The sequence below is a fragment of the Pelophylax lessonae genome (assembly GCF_965119305.1).
Source record: "Pelophylax lessonae genome assembly, chromosome: 2".
Lineage (NCBI taxonomy): Eukaryota > Metazoa > Chordata > Amphibia > Anura > Ranidae > Pelophylax > Pelophylax lessonae.
In genome coordinates this window covers 601,965,871-601,982,547 of record NC_138769.1, presented here as the reverse complement: position 1 = coordinate 601,982,547, position 16,677 = coordinate 601,965,871, and the positions used below count along the sequence as shown (strand labels likewise).

The 16,677-nt window shown below is 42.0% G+C and overlaps 1 protein-coding gene across 3 annotated transcripts in view; it reads right to left on the bottom strand.

The window, feature by feature from the left end:
- Positions 1-16,677, bottom strand: part of MAP3K12 (mitogen-activated protein kinase kinase kinase 12) — a 217,838-nt gene that overhangs the window by 89,326 nt on the left and 111,835 nt on the right. The window contains exon 1 of one of the 3 annotated variants that reach the window (XM_082247688.1): positions 8,446-8,724. The exons of the other annotated variants lie outside the window; for them this stretch is intronic. The gene's annotated coding sequence lies outside the window, so the exon portion shown is untranslated. Of the gene's footprint in view, positions 1-8,445; positions 8,725-16,677 lie in introns of those variants that run through there. 3 annotated transcript variants of the gene reach the window in all.

Here is a 16,677-nt window from a genome sequence, read left to right as displayed (position 1 = left end):
AAAAACAAGGTCCATAAAGACATGGATGAGCGTGTTCGGAGTGGAGGAACTTGACTGGCTTGCACAGTCAGTCCTGACCTCAACCTGATAGAACACCTTTGGGATAATTTAGAGTGGAGACTGCAAACCAGGCCTTCTCGTCCAACATCAGTGATCCTTTGACTTTGATCCTACTTCTCCTACATAGACAAAAGGTGAAATTCGATTGGTAGCTATGGAATAATGCAATTAGCACAATATTGTTTGTTATATTGTGTATCTCTGAAAGGATATCTAAAACCAAGAACAAAATGCAATATAGTTCAGCATACAAGCTCCTAGATGCGGTGGCTGCATATATTTTCCCGTTTCAGACCAAGAATATTTTCTGCAAGTACAGAAAAATACCTGATAATCCTGCCAGAATTCTACTGTCCCTGTAACTTCCTGTACAATGAACTGAACGCTCAGACAATGTTATCAGCTTTGCCAGCGATGTTTTGTGAACTGCAGGATACTGCCTCTCTATGTAATGAAGATGAGGACAGGGGAAGGTTTTTGTAGACTAAGAAAGGAGAAAAGCCTAATAAAAGAAAAAAAAATGCATCCACCACATCTAAGGACTGGTAAGCTGCAATATATTACATTTTTCTTTTTTTTTTTTTTTTTGGGGGGGGGATAGATAGGCTTTAATGCGGAGTTCCACCCAAAAGTGGAACTTCCGCTTTTTTGTTTCCTCCCCCCCTCAGGTGCCACATTTGGCACCTTTCAGGGGGAGGGGGGAACGGGTACCTGTTTTTGACAGGCACCCTTCCCCACTTCCGGGATACGGCGCCGCAGCGCCATCCCTCGGAAGCTTGGCCCCCTCCTCCGCCGCCAAGCCAGTAGGAATGCGCAGCGCGCTTCGCGCATGCGCAGTAGGTGCCCGCCCGTGAAGCCGCAAGGCTTCACTGCCGGGTTCCCTTACCAGCAATGGCGGTGGCAGCACCCGACGGAAACATCGGCTGCGGTGCCGACATCGCTGGACTCCAGGACAGGTAAGTGTCCTAATATTAAAAGTCAGCAGCTATAGTATCTGTAGCTGCTGACTTTTAATTTTTGGAGGGGGAGGTGGAACTCCGCTTTAAGTAAAGTTTGTGGAATATAGTACCTGAAAGCATTCCCAACCGTTAGCTGATCCTAATACCAGGCAATTTTTCCATAACAATACAATCTACAAAAACATTTTCAAAAGCAAAAGGATTAAAATGGGTAATCAATGACATTTTTGAATTTCCGTCTTCCTGGCTGTGCCTTTACAATAACATATTGGTCAGAAGTGTGGAATTCTATTGTAATACGTAGTTTCCTGATTGTGCCAGAAATGTTGTCCCCAGTGCTGAATGGTAACCTGGCAGGACATAAATTCGAAAATTGTCTACAAGAGAAGGTTTTATTCTTTTCTTTATTAGTAAGTGACTCTCTGATCTGATACAAGTTGTATCCAAGCGAAATGTCACAACATTTTAGCAGCGGCTGCATGCTTGCTGTGGGTGAGTAACTTACTAAGATGAAAAGGCTGAGCCCCAGAATATGCATCAGCCATGACAACTGCCATATTTCTATTCTGACAGGTTACTTTGAAAGTCTTTTTTTAACCACATTATACAATACATGGTCAGTAAATTGCATCAGTGGGCCTCTTAGAGTCAAATGGTATTAAGGGTAGTAGGTTTTATGTCCAATCATCAATGTATCATGGTTCTGCTATCAAAATTGTGGGAACGCAACACAAAATACAGACTACTACCAGTGCACTGTATATTATATGTTGCCATATGGTTTACCTATGAAAACTGACAACTCATATTACATAACACAGTAACTGCCTACTATGCAATGCCGCATTGCTTACTAAACTGATTTACAGATTAGATTAGTATACAGCTGCCTTAGCCAGGCTGAACAAGGACTCTGAGCACACTAATGCAGTGTTCTGTCCATGGTGCTGAAATACCCAACACTATACGTAACCTAACAATGACATGAACTACCTTTATGTGCATCAGCCTTTATTCTTTTTATTCCAAAGGAACCATTGAAATTATTTTCAAGGATCTGTTCTATAATTGTTTCATTGGGGGGTGGGGGAAATAATGCCCCCTTACATTGGTGGTCAGTAGGAAGATAATGCCCCTTTACATTGGTGGTCAGTAGGAAGATAATGCCCCTTTACATTGGTGGTCAGTAGGAAGATAATGCCCCTTTACATTGGTGGTCAGTAGGAAGAACCTCCCCACATTGGTGCTCAGAGTATCACCCTTAGGCTCCATGTACATGGGACGTTGTAAATGGCCGTTTAGGAGCAGTTGGACGTTTTTTTCAGAAGCCCCTGAACCCACCTACATGTTATCTTATCTGTCCATGTACACAGGGTCGTTTACAGTCATTTGCAGGCAGTTGAGTTCAGGGACATTTGTCATTTGACATTTGTGTTTCCCGGCGCTTCAAACGCAAAAACGTGACCGAACGCAAATGAACGCGACCGAATGTGATGACCCGCGTTTAGCGTTCGCGTTTTTCCATTTTAAAGGGGAATCATTTTTTTGACCTCTAGGAACGGTTCTAAACGCAAACGCCCGCTGAATGCGGGTGCAAACGCGACCTAACGGACGTTTCAAACATCCTAAAAATTCCAGCATTCAAAGGGACTTTTAACAATGTCCCGTGTACATGGAGCCTAACAGACAGCTATAAAGCTTATTGGTATCGCCGCTAGCTCTGCCAACTGGCATTGGACCTGGGACTGCGCAGGTACCATCAGATGGGAAGTCAACCAACCGCAGCTTAAGGAACCCCTAGCAACTTCCTGAAGAACCCTGGCTGAGAATGGCTGGTGTATAGAAATTACAACAGAGAAGTAGAAATATACATGTCAACTTGTCGCTGTGGTAGAATTAAAAAACAAATCAAACTATGTGCAAATCAGTGACCCTTTGGGGAAATACATCAAAAAGTTTACTTCATTTTTGGTTCCCAGTGTCCTCAGATGGCTAGGACATACTGCTTTGCATGCCTTCCCATCCTCTCTGTATCTATACACCTTTTCCCATCGAGATGGCAATCAATCAAGATGGGTTATACTATCAGATGCAACTCCATATAAAAGCATCACCAGAGCACGGCTGATACTGCATACTTCATTTCAGTACTGATCAGAGCATTGGGGGCTGCAATCTTGCCGCTCAGTGCCATGAAGTCATTATCATCATTTATAAGTCATTGCATTTTATAATTCTCAGTATGAACTGCTCACTGTCAGTATTCCTTACTTCCCACTCAGTGGGGTTGATTTACTAAAACTGGAGAGTGCAAAATGTGCTGCAGCCATCCATGGTAGCCAATCAGCTTCTAACTTCTGCTTGTTTAATTTAACAAAAAAAGCTGGAAGCTGATTGGTTACTGTGCTGAGCTGCACCAGATTTTGCATTCTCCAGTTTTAGTAAATCAGCTCCATTGTGTTATAAGAAGACAAAGAATTGTGATAGGACTCTACAGACAAGCAGGTGTTATATAGGCACAGTTTGGGGTGGTTAGTTAACCACCTGCCAATGGCCAGCAGTATACATACTGCGGCAAATCAGCTCTATTGCACAAAATTACGTACCTGTATGTCCTTTCGTGCAATAGCCAGTGAGGGCGCATGCGCTGATTGGCCAGAGGGGGAGCCAATCAGCAGGTTCGGCAGATGCGATGTACGCCGGCCACCAGCGATTGCTCCTAAAAGAGACAGAACAGAGGTCTGCCAATGTAAACAAGGCAGGCCGCCGTTCTTTCAGAGATGAACACAGGGATCTTGTGTTCCTGCTATTTAGGAACACGGATCTCTGTATTCAACTCGTCAGTCCATCCCCCACACAGTTAGAAAGCATCCCCTAGGGACACACTTAACCCTTTGATGCCCCTGGTGTTAACCCCTTCCCTGCCAGTGTCAGTACAGTAAAAGTGCAAATTTTTAGCACTAATTACTGTAGTAATGTCACTGGTTCCCTCTAAAGTGTTCGGTTAGGTGTCCAATCTGTCCACCGCAATATCGCAGTCCCACTAAAAAATTGCTGATCACCGCCATTACTAGTAAGAAAAAAAATGCCAAAACTCTATTACCTAGTTTGTAGACGTGATAACTTTTTGCGCAAACCTATCAATATACACTTATTGGGATTTTCTTTACCAAAAATATGTAGCAGAACGCATATTGGCCTAAAATGATGAAAATAATAAATTTTTTTCATTTTTTTAACTGGCCGTGTTTTATAGCAGAAAGTAAAAAATATTGCTTTTTTTTTTTTCAAAATTGTTGCTCTATTTTTTTTGTTTATAGCACAAAAAATAAAAACTGCAGGAGTTGATCAAATGACACCAAAATAAAGCTCTATTTGTGGGAAAAAAAGGACATCAATTTTTTTTTTTTTGGGTACAGCGTCACATGACAACGCAATTGTCAGTTAAAGTAATAGAGGGCTGTATCGCCAAATATGGCCTGGTCATTAAGGAGGTAAAACCTTCTGGTCCAGAAGTGGTTAATGACTGCACACCAACCCTAGGTACTAAAGAGCCCAACACCCAAACAGTGACCGGTCGACGATCTTTTTTTCTTCAACAAAATTGCACACAGACATAAGCAGTCTACATTTTCATGTACATTAACTTTCCGGTCACAATGACATCTCTCGCCTAAAGTGTTGGCCATGTAACGCACTTTATGCGTCCGTTATTTCTCACCCATTATAAACACAAATGGTCAAATAAATAAAATAATAAAAATAATTGCACATGCCATTGCTGTTATGTTTTAGTAAGCAACCTGTCATTTAAAATAAAATGTCGTCAACGTCTACAGAGAAACATGCCAGTGACAGTAGTACTAAGCAAGGACATTCCACTGCATCATGGTTTCCCAACGTCTGCCAGTGCTAGCCAATGCAGCAGCACTAACAGCGACAACAGCAGCCATTGCCGAACCTTACAGATATTTTTCAGTTACAGTACCTGAAACACCAATAGAAAACCATAAGCAGTGTCTGTGTAGGATGATTAGAACATACCTGGACTGTCTGATGGCACTGGTTGTACCAAGTCAGGACAAAATGTATTAATGGGTATGCCAAGTGGACCAGTAGTCTGGGCTGGCTAAGAATGTCATAAAGGTTTTCACTCACTCTCTCCATACTGTTTTATAATATATATATATATATATTATTTTTTTAACAGTCAGTCCTTTTATATATATAATATATATATATATATATATATTTTTTTTTTTTTTCTCTTTAACAGTCAGTCCTTAAATCCTTAATCCTGGCTAAGAATGTCACCCAGGTTTTCTCCTACTCCCTCCCTACTGTTTTATAATATATATATATATATATATATATATATATATATATATATATATATATATATATATATATTTTTTTTTTTTAACAGTCAGTAGTGCTTATATATATATATATATATATATATATATATATATATATATATATATATATATATATATTTTTTTTTACAGTCAGTCCCATACATGCCCAAAGAAAGCAGCAATGGCAAAAACGAGTTATTTATCACAGATGCCTTCCTTGTATTTAAATAGAAAGGGTCTGGTTTGTAGGCACTCAATAAGAAGCACGCTCTCTGCTTATCTAGAAAATAATACAAACTTTATACATACATTTTCATACTGGGGCAATATTTCCAAACTGAACAAATCTTTGCCTGAGAAGATCCCCCGTCTCTATAGAGAAGTCCCAATGTACAGATACTGTTGTGCAGTATGAAATATAACTCAGAACACATCACGCACAGCAATATAAAGAAGGAGTACTGATTCACAGGATGATCAATAGGCATCAAACATTGTATGGATTCTGTGTAAACATTTTACATGTGTCTATGCTGTCTTTAATATCCTAAGTGCACAGACCCTCAATTCCATTCAGATGATCCATCATTTTTTTCTGTTTTAATATTTTTATTGGTTTTATGAATTTTTTTTATCCCGAGACCATTGGGAGGCACATATCAAATTTGGTTATACATTCACCTAGAAAAAAAAATGTCACTCTCAATACTCCTTTTCACTTTATTTGTTCTCAGCTAAAAATCAAAATCATATTTTTCAAACCACTCCAATGAATACTTGGTGAGCAAAGTAATCAACAAAATCTTTTCTAGGATATTCGACTAGGCAGCAAAAAGCAAGGAAGGCACACAACGTGCAGTAACGCATAGCATCCTGTCAGAATTTAGGAACTGTCAGAACAATAAAAGATGATTGGATACTAGGGGGGTTACAGTCCTTTGCACACTGTGCTTTGGTTTGCCTATGCCGCTGCTTGGACAATGCTGCCATAACACCTTGCTATGGTTTCCCCCGTGATACAGCCCTGATCAAGCATAATCCAAACAGCATTCATGGATACATTTCATATAAATGATGGCAGCAGCAATATTCAGATCCACAGGCAGTGTGTGTGAAGGGAAAATGTGGAGTAAAGCACACAGCATGCTGAGCACCAGCTGCCTTCCACTAATACTGAGATTTCCATTCATACACAGCAGTGTGTTTACCATCTGCAGCACCGGCTCTCTTCTCCATCAGACAGTCCCAGCAGCATCCAGTGCTACCCACTGACTGCCGGTCCCATCCATTACACCCGAGCTGCACCCAGGCTTTAGAAGATGACAATTACATCATTCACCACTAGAGAAGTGAGGACTCATACATTAAATATCCCCCCCAGCAATGGCTCAACAGACTGCCTAACCGGCTCTGTCTACTATACTGTGTGCAGAGAACAGCCACAGCCTCTACCCATCTACTCCTACCATATGGATTAAATCATAAAACCGCTTTATTATTCCAGTACAGATCAATAATGATTATATTACAGTTATTTCCCTAAATATATTCCATCATCCCAAACATAAACTATAATCAGCACATCAACAACAGCAACTGGCACATATATAAGAAAGAAGAGTGTGCATGAAAACATAAACATCCCTCCACCGAATACCTACAGACTGTGCCAAACATAAAGCATGCGTAATATTTACAAACATAAAGCATGCATAATATTTACACTCTGTCATTTATATAACATACATATTTATTGTCTATAATAAAAATACATTACACCTAGCACTAACTGCTTTCATCCCCATACTATAGAGTCCATACCAGGTACAATGAATGGATGATATACGGGTAATGTACATCCACACGGCTGGGTCCCTTCCAAACCATGACCTAAATAGGCAATACATATACATTATACACCATGGTATACATGGGGGGGGGGGGGGGGTATCAATCATAGGCTGGTAAACAAAGTATACTAAATCTATTAATTACCCATTATCTATCTATCTATCTATCTATCTATCTATCTATCTATCTATCTATCTATCTATCTATCTATCTATCCATTTGTTTTATTATAGCTACTGTATATATCTATTTATTTGTTCTATTTTTTGATATTTTTCTTCTACCTACTCATCTTTCTATTTGTCTATCCATTCATCATTCTATCTATCTGTTTTATTATATCTATCTATCTATCCATTTGTTTTATTATATCTAATGTATCTACCTATCTATTTATTTATTTACCTACTCATCTTTCCATTTGTCTATCCATTCATCATTCTATCTATCTATCTATCTATCTATCTATCTATCTATCTATCTATCTATCTATCTATCTATCTATCTATCCCCCACATGGTGAATGATCTAGGAATCCAGGAAATGGTTAATATAAGAAATACATCCTGTCAGTGTTCCTGTGTCATTCTGCATCATGTAATGTGACATAATGATAGTAATAATAATAATAATAATAATAATAATAATGATAATAATTGTGATGATGATGCTGATAATAATAATAATAATGATGATAATAATAATAATGATGATAATAATAATAATGATGATAATAATAATAATAATAATAATGATGATGATGATGATGATAATAATAATAATGATGATAATAATAATGATAATAATGATAATGATGATAATAATAATAATGATGATAATAATAATAATAATAATGATAATGATGATGATAATAATAATAATGATGATAATAATAATGATAATAATGATGATGATGATGATAAAGGGTTCCTGCAGCCTGGAGCACACACAGACATGCTCTTGTTTTCCTACAAATCCCTGAGTGCAGACAAAGTATAAGCGGTGAGATGTGGTAACAAAGGTAAGAAAACAATGTAGACAGTGCGGTGGATGGAGGGGAATGTCATTGTATAAACATCGATGCTCGGCAGTGGTGATGAGAGGAGGCATACACATCGCACACACCGCATGGCCGGAGCTCGGCTCAGTATGATGTCATGTCAGTGATGTAGATTATTATAGAAGGGTACACACACGGGGGGGAGGGGAGGACTGACCTGTGTTCCCGGGGTACCGGCACCGAGCACTCAATGGCCGGTCACCAGCCGGCATTCAGCCCGATCAGCGCTCCATCCCATCCATCACAGCTCTGATCTCCGCTCACAGGACCGGCGCTGTCCTCTCCTGCCTTCTGCTGTGTGTCCATAGGAAGCGCTAGGCTGTCTGTCTGGGGGAGGAGCCATCCTATGTGGATGATGAATGGCCCCTCCCTCCACGTGCTAGACTAAGGTCTCTGCATACCTGTCCATGTACTACAACCCTCATCATCCCATTCTGTATATATACTTATCTGCCTCCTCATACCTGTCCATGTACTACACCCCAATCATCCCTTCCCATGTATACACCCATCTCTGATCTGCATCTTTATACCTGTCCATGTACTACACCCCAATCATCCCTTCCCATGTATACACCCATCTCTGATCTGCATCTTTATACCTGTCCATGTACTACAACCCTCATCATCCCATTCTGTATATATACTTATCACTGATCTGCCTCCTCATACCTGTCCATGTACTACACCCCAATCATCCCTTCCCATGTATACACTCATCTCTGATCTGCATCTTCATACCTGTCCATGTACTACACCCCAATCATCCCTTCCCATGTATACACCCATCTCTGATCTGCATCTTTATACCTGTCCATGTACTACAACCCTCATCATCCCATTCTGTATATATACTTATCACTGATCTGCCTCCTCATACCTGTCCATGTACTACACCCCAATCATCCCTTTCCATGTATACACTCATCTCTGATCTGCATCTTCATACCTGTCCATGTACTACACCCCAATCATCCCTTCCCATGTATACACCCATCTCTGATCTGCATCTTTATACCTGTCCATGTACTACACCCCAATCATCCCTTCCCATGTATACACCCATCTCTGATCTGCATCTTTATACCTGTCCATGTACTACACCCCAATCATCCCTTCCCATGTATATACTCATCTCTGATCTGCATCTTCATACCTGTCCATGTACTACAACCCTCATCATCCCATTCTGTATATATACTTATCACTGATCTGCCTCCTCATACCTGTCCATGTACTACACCCCAATCATCCCTTTCCATGCACATACCCATCTCTGATCTGCATCTTCATACCTGTCCATGTACTACAACCCTCATCATCCCATTCTGTATATATACTTATCACTGATCTGCCTCCTCATACCTGTCCATGTACTACACCCCAATCATCCCTTCCCATGCACATACCCATCTCTGATCTGCATCTTCATACCTGTCCATGTACTACAACCCTCATCATCCCATTCTGTATATATACTTATCACTGATCTGCCTCCTCATACCTGTCCATGTACTACACCCCAATCATCCCTTCCCCTGTATATACTCATCTCTGATCTGCATCTTCATACCTGTCCATGTACTACAACCCTCATCATCCCATTCTGTATATATACTTATCACTGATCTGCCTCCTCATACCTGTCCATGTACTACACCCCAATCATCCCTTCCCATGTATATACTCATCTCTGATCTGCATCTTCATACCTGTCCATGTACTACAACCCTCATCATCCCATTCTGTATATATACTTATCACTGATCTGCCTCCTCATACCTGTCCATGTACTACACCCCAATCATCCCTTCCCATGTATACACCCATCTCTGATCTGCATCTTTATACCTGTCCATGTACTACACCCCAATCATCCCTTCCCATGTATACACCCATCTCTGATCTGCATCTTTATACCTGTCCATGTACTACACCCCAATCATCCCTTCCCATGTATATACTCATCTCTGATCTGCATCTTCATACCTGTCCATGTACTACAACCCTCATCATCCCATTCTGTATATATACTTATCACTGATCTGCCTCCTCATACCTGTCCATGTACTACACCCCAATCATCCCTTTCCATGCACATACCCATCTCTGATCTGCATCTTCATACCTGTCCATGTACTACAACCCTCATCATCCCATTCTGTATATATACTTATCACTGATCTGCCTCCTCATACCTGTCCATGTACTACACCCCAATCATCCCTTCCCATGCACATACCCATCTCTGATCTGCATCTTCATACCTGTCCATGTACTACAACCCTCATCATCCCATTCTGTATATATACTTATCACTGATCTGCCTCCTCATACCTGTCCATGTACTACACCCCAATCATCCCTTCCCCTGTATATATTCATCTCTGATCTGCATCTTCATACCTGTCCATGTACTACAACCCTCACCATCCCATTCTGTATATATACTTATCACTGATCTGCCTCCTCATACCTGTCCATGTACTACACCCCAATCATCCCTTCCCATGTATATACTCATCTCTGATCTGCATCTTCATACCTGTCCATGTACTACAACCCTCATCATCCCATTCTGTATATATACTTATCACTGATCTGCCTCCTCATACCTGTCCATGTACTACACCCCAATCATCCCTTCCCCTGTATATCCTCATCTCTGATCTGCATCTTCATACCTGTCCATGTACTACAACCCTCATCATCCCATTCTGTATATATACTTATCACTGATCTGCCTCCTCATACCTGTCCATGTACTACACCCCAATCATCCCTTCCCATGTATATACTCATCTCTGATCTGCATCTTCATACCTGTCCATGTACTACAACCCTCATCATCCCATTCTGTATATATACTTATCACTGATCTGCCTCCTCATACCTGTCCATGTACTACACCCCAATCATCCCTTCTCATTTATATACTCATTTCTGATCTGCATCTTCATACCTGTCCATGTACTACAACCCTCATCATCCCATTCTGTATATATACTTATCACTGATCTGCCTCCTCATACCTGTCCATGTACTACACCCCAATCATCCCTTCCCCTGTATATACTCATCTCTGATCTGCATCTTCATACCTGTCCATGTACTACAACCCTCATCATCCCATTCTGTATATATACTTATCACTGATCTGCCTCCTCATACCTGTCCATGTACTACACCCCAATCATCCCTTCCCATGTATATACTCATCTCTGATCTGCATCTTCATACCTGTCCATGTACTACAACCCTCATCATCCCATTCTGTATATATACTTATCACTGATCTGCCTCCTCATACCTGTCCATGTACTACACCCCAATCATCCCTTCCCCTGTATATCCTCATCTCTGATCTGCATCTTCATACCTGTCCATGTACTACAACCCTCATCATCCCATTCTGTATATATACTTATCACTGATCTGCCTCCTCATACCTGTCCATGTACTACACCCCAATCATCCCTTCCCATGTATATACTCATCTCTGATCTGCATCTTCATACCTGTCCATGTACTACAACCCTCATCATCCCATTCTGTATATATACTTATCACTGATCTGCCTCCTCATACCTGTCCATGTACTACACCCCAATCATCCCTTCCCATGTATATCCTCATCTCTGATCTGCATCTTCATACCTGTCCATGTACTACAACCCTCATCATCCTATTCTGTATATATACTTATCACTGATCTGCCTCCTCATACCTGTCCATGTACTACACCGCAACCATCCCTTCCCATGTACATACCCACCTCTGATCTGCATCTTCATACCTGTCCATGTACTACAACCCTCATCATCCCATTCTGTATATATACTTATCACTTATCTGCCTCCTCATACCTGTCCATGTACTACACCCCAATCATCCCTTCTCATTTATATACTCATTTCTGATCTGCATCTTCATACCTGTCCATGTACTACAACCCTCATCATCCCATTCTGTATATATACTTATCACTGATCTGCCTCCTCATACCTGTCCATGTACTACACCCCAATCATCCCTTCCCATGTACATAACCATCTCTGATCTGCCTCTTCATACCTGTATATGTACTACAACACCCATCATCCCTTCTTGAGAATATACTCATTTCTGATCTGCCTCCTCATACCTGTCCATGTACTACACCCCCATCATCCCTTCCCATGTATACATTCGTCTCTGATCTACATCTTTCTACCCGTCCATGTACTACAACCTCCATCATACCTTCTCATGTATATACTCATCTTTGAACTGCCTCCTCCTACCTGTCCATGTACTAAACCCCCATCATTTCTTCCCATGTATACATTCATCTCTGATCTGCATCTTTATACCTGTCAATGTACTGCAACTGCCATCATCCATTCTCAAGTATATACTCATCTCTGATCTGCATCTTCATACCTGTCCATGTACTACAACCCTCATCATCCCATTCTGTATATATACTTATCACTGATCTGCCTCCTCTTACCTGTCCATGTACTACACCCCAATCATCCCTTCTCATGTATATACTCATCTCTGATCTGCATCTTCATACCTGTATATGTACTACAACCCTCATCATCCCATTCTGTATATATACTTATCACTGATCTGCCTCCTCATACCTGTCCATGTACTACACCCCAATCATCCCTTCTCATGTATATACTCATCTCTGATCTGCATATTTATACCTGTCAATGTACTGCAACTGCCATCATCCATTCTCAAGTATATACTCATCTCTGATCCGCATCTTCATACCTGTCCATGTACTAAATCCCCCCAACATCCCTCCTAATATATATATACGTATCTCTGATCTGCCTCCTCATACATGTCAATGTACTACACCCCCCATCATTCCTTCCCATGTTATACTCATCTTTGATGATTTGCTTCGCATTGGGTGTATTCTTACAGTGGCCATACACATTTTGATAAATGATGGATTTCTTTTTCAATCAACATCTCCCAATAGGAATAATCAATCTATAGTCGACAACACAATTGATCGATATGCTACACAATCAATAGATTGAAGATATGATCGTAAGTCATTCATCGTATGTCTTTATCCACCAGGCAACTTCATAATTTAATCAAATTAATGACTGAATCCTCTAAATGTTGTCGATTGTTGCAACACAATCAGTAATTCTCCACTCTGGCCGATTGGCTCAGTTTGAACAAATCCTAAATAAATTAATCAGAGGGGATGGTATGGCTATTTGATCGGTTTCTGAATTGCACATCAATCAAATATTAAAACTGAAGTGTGAATAACCACCATTAGGCTGGCCATACACTTTACAATCTCATTGTACAAGCCCCAGTAGATCTACCATTTATTTCCTAGATAGGTAACTATTGTCTAAATACAAGAAACGTTTATTATTATATGAATCTTGGAGTGCTTTGTGTATTTCTTCCAGGTCTGTGTAGCAATCCAGTGTGAAACTTCACTTCTGTGCAGGAGCTTCTTCTAATAAAGACCGGTCACTGCTGATCCCTCTTCTTGTGCAGGGTGACTGGTCTTGTCTCTGCCCCCTCCTGTGGTTTTCTAAAGGCAGCATGTAGTGGGTGGAGCCTGCTGGAGGCCGTTACTGGATGACCTTCAGAGCTTGTGCCGTAAACGGAAGCTCCCACGCATGCCGGAGGCCACGAACAGAGAATGAAGACCGGGGAAGATATCAGCCCTCTCAGCCGTGACAGCGCAGCACTGGAGGGCTTAGGGCTCTTTCACACGGTCCGCCTCCGTAGGCGGATCCGTGCTGCTCAGCAGGGATCGATCCGCCGATCCCCGCTGAGCCGACGGATGACAGCTCCGTCTCCGCTTGCAGTGCGGAGAGGGAGGTGTCACAGCCCCTGCTGCTCTCTATGGGGGATCGGATGAGAGTGGACCGCCTGTCCGCTTTATCCGATCCCTGAACGGATGGAAAAATAGGGTTTCCATCCGTCCAGATTTCAGCACAGGATCGGATACGGATGGCAGCGGGTGTCAGCAGAGGTGTCTCCGCTGACATCCGCTGCCCCATAGAGCTGCATGGAGGATCCGATCAGATCCGCCTAAAAAAACTGACAGGCGGATCTGATCGGATCGCCCGTGTGAAAGAGCCCTAAGTTCTAAGGTAAGTTTCTCATAATGTTTTTTTTCACCAACTGCGGTTTACTACTGCTTTGTTTTTTATTTAGCCATCAATCAGGCTAAACCAAAAAAAAAACAGATTCGTGCATCCACACCACACAAGCAATGTGGATGCAGGAATCCCCCCCCCCTTCCTGGGACATTGTATTCTGACAGTAGGGACTCTCCGCTGTCAGAATATATTAATAAGCGCTGCCGCTGATTGGTTGCAGGCCACTGATCAAATAAGATTTTCCAGAAGTCCTGATAGACAGAAGCCAATTGTAAGACCGGGATTCCAGGAATGAGACCTCCTGAATTTTGATCTGTGCTTACCCAGCTTTAAAGCAGTAGTATACCCTGCTTTGTTATTTTTACCTGTAGGTAAGGCTATAAGGCGGCTTACCTGTAGGTAAAATGAATATCCCCTAAATGTGCACTGTTTAGGACATATTTACCCTGAAGTCAGCGGCGCATGCGCTTTTTAGGATCCAGCATATTGTGCCAGAACTTCAGAGCTTCTTACCGGAACCAAGGGCCCCCACACGTAGGAGTGACATCTTCGCGGCTCCGGCCACTCACAGTACCAAAGCCTGCAAACCTGGAAGAGGGGAACAGGTCAGGCCCCTTAGTGGTGACTTTGTTATAAGGTATTTTATAATGTGCTAGTATGTGAGGCAAACTAGCACAATATGCCATTGTCTTGCAGGGTTTTATTTTAGGGTATACGACCACTTTAAAGCGGAGTTCCACCTAAAAAAAAAAAATGACATAAAAATACCCCCGGGACAGTCAGGGCTAGTACATTCCACAATGGCTAGCCTCTGATCTTTCCCGGGTTGCACTTACCTTTTAGGACAAATACTTACCTTGAAAAAGTATTGTCCAGCGCTGCCATCTCAGGTGTGGGCAGCTTGAAGCCAGCGCGATCCTCTTCAGGGTCCTCTTCTGTCCCACAATGCACTGCACCGGCCCCGCCGTCACTTCCGCTTCTGCAGCGTCATCCCTCCACAGCTTCTGGCCATGCCCAGAAGCTGTTTAGAAGGGAATGACGCACGTGCACCGGAACTGACGTCGGGGCCGGTGCAGGAGCATTGATTCCTGGGAGCGATGACGTTCAGCTCCCAGGAATCATTGCAAAGCCAGGAAGTGACGACGGGCCGCGGCCACCGAGGGAGAAAGAGGAAGTAAGGTGAGTATATTTTCTTCTAATCCAAGGTAAGTAAAAATAAAAAAAAAATGTGATTATCCATTTCTTTTTAAGGTGACCCAGACCAAGAAGATGGACAGAAGTGTCATTTTAGGGTGGAACTCCACTTTAAGGCGATTGTACAATCAGATTGTATAGTGTGTGTCTTATAAGTCCAGGAAAAAATAACCTCTGCACCCTCAGAGATGTGTCCTATAACCCCCCCAACACTGCCCCATGATCAGCCCACGTCCCTGCCCTGTGTGTGTCCTCCCCATCCCTATGGTGGGTGCACAGTCACCTACACTGCCTCCTTTACACAGCATCTCCCCTCCATCCAGCGCTGTCACCCACCACTCTCCATACAATACATACACTGAGCCATACTTATCAACCCCCCCCCCCCCCTTATTATTTCATCAGTTGTGACCATCCATCATCCCAGGCAGCCAATCAGCAGCCCAGGCAGGGGGATGGAGGCTGCTCGGGTCCCCGGCCGCCATAGGGATGTCACATCAACGCTGAAGGTGAAGGGGAGCGCTCAGCGCAGCAGCTATGCCTGCACCCCTCTGACGTCATGGCACAGGGCGGGGCTGCAAGAAGATAGCCGCGATGCAAGTGGAGAGAGGGGGAGGAGTGAGGGAGATGTAGCCATACACAGGAGGGGTCAGGAGGGGACGGGAGGGGAGGGGGCGGGACCAGCGCACAGCTCTGCCACATGCCAGGTAAAGGACAATTAGGATGTGGAGTCTGCAGCTGTCACGTGTCCCCGGAGATGGCAATGTGTTCTGGACATTACTACTATGGGACCGTTCATGGCATGGACTCAGCTTGTAGCCTGATTAGTAAAAGCAATAGGCTGGACCATACATCTATAAATAGATTATAGAAATCAATATATTATAAAATATTTATATAATCATATACTAATTATATATATAATAATATACATATTATTTTATATCATATATTATATATATACATTTTAGACTAAATATCAAATTTACTATAAATATTATATAATAATAATAATATATGAATTAAACATATTACATATAGTATATGTA